Below are 1,366 nucleotides of genomic sequence, written 5' to 3' on the forward strand. Positions count from 1 at the left end.
TAATGGATGCGGCTCAGGAGCTGTCCGCGGTGCTGAAGGAGCGACATCTTGCGCGGACTGTCGCGGCTGCAAAGTGCTCACTGAGCGCACAGCTGTTGTGCACGAGCACTGATCTGCGCTTTGACAAATAATAAAAAAAGCTAAATAAATAAATAAATACATAAATAACCTTGCCCAGCTGAAATCGAACTCTACGACGGAAACAAGTGCAAAGCAGCACGCGGCTGGTGCAAAAGTTGACCCGTGGTTTCAAAAAATGCATGCACGAGGTTCTTCTGCGCAGGAACCGAACCATTCCAGCACCGCGCCGCTCCACATTTCACAAGATTTATTAAAGTTAAAACCAACACGTGGACTCAAACCCATGCATRAGAAGCTCTGCAAAGCTCAAACACAGAAAATAGATCTTACCTGCTTAATGGCTGCAGGAAGAGAATCTTTCCGCCCACAGATCGGCCAGCTTATCTCACCACGATCAACACGTTTGTTTGTTTGTTTTTTCTTTTTTGTATGTAAACAAAACAGAGCAGAYGCTAAACAAAATAAATGTGAAAAGAGAATCCAAATGTTCTGTTTTCGGTGCTGAAGTCGAGGCTGCAGCGTCTGCCTGCGTCAGGGGGAGACTCAGAGATCCACTGAGCGCTGAGTGATTTAATTCGGGGGCTGAGCTCCTCTCTCTGCTCGCCTCTATGTGTTCTGGAGAGACTTGGAGCCCCGATCGGGTTTTTTTTTTTCTTTTTCGTTTCTGTCACACCGGCGTCCACCCACTCTCTGAGGCGCAGATATCCCAGTATCGGTTGGGGTGGGGTGGAGGGGTGCCTGCGAGAGGAGCGCGCGTGCTGTTGATCCTCCAGACTAGCAGAGGCAAAGTTTAAATCTCATAATAAGATTGCGTGTCACCGCCAGGCTATAAATGGTGGCTGGCTGCTCGCAGACGGATGCCGGGAGGGTTGTGCATCTGCAGCTGAAATAAAAGGAGGAGCGGGAAGGAGAGCYCGACGATAACCCGGTTCTGGCACGAGCACTCAACAGTTTCAAGTTAATAAAGACGGTTGGAGAGTGGGAGAGAAACGCAACCTAACGCCAGCGACGTCACATGAAGCTTGAACAGCTTCCTGTATGAAACTTTTCCGTTTGTTTTTTTCCACCCCCTCCTCAGAGAWTGAGCTGCACCTCCGCGCTCTGGAAAAATTAATCCGAACTGCCCAGTTTCGCAGTCTTGCCCGGGGGGTGTTTAATTTAGTGATGCTTGAAAGGAGATTATTTCCTTTCTGAAGGAAASGACCGGTGGTGCGACCAGCAGGGGGCTTCTTTATAATCAAAAGCCTTTTTAATACGATCATTTCTTATTATTATTTGGTGGCTC

At 48.5% G+C, this 1,366-nt stretch overlaps 1 protein-coding gene across 1 annotated transcript in view; it reads right to left on the reverse strand.

Annotated features, from left to right (window-relative positions):
• The window catches only part of elfn1a (extracellular leucine-rich repeat and fibronectin type III domain containing 1a), a 93,177-nt gene extending 92,037 nt beyond the window's left edge, over window positions 1-1,140 (reverse strand). Inside the window, exon 1 of the mRNA XM_014023598.1 lies at window positions 412-1,140. The gene's annotated coding sequence lies outside the window, so the exon portion shown is untranslated. The remainder of the gene's footprint in view (window positions 1-411) is intronic.
• Window positions 1,141-1,366: the final 226 nt, after the last annotated feature.

Source organism: Austrofundulus limnaeus, unplaced genomic scaffold (genome assembly GCF_001266775.1).
Source record: "Austrofundulus limnaeus strain Quisiro unplaced genomic scaffold, Austrofundulus_limnaeus-1.0 Scaffold4, whole genome shotgun sequence".
Classification (NCBI taxonomy): domain Eukaryota; kingdom Metazoa; phylum Chordata; class Actinopteri; order Cyprinodontiformes; family Rivulidae; genus Austrofundulus; species Austrofundulus limnaeus.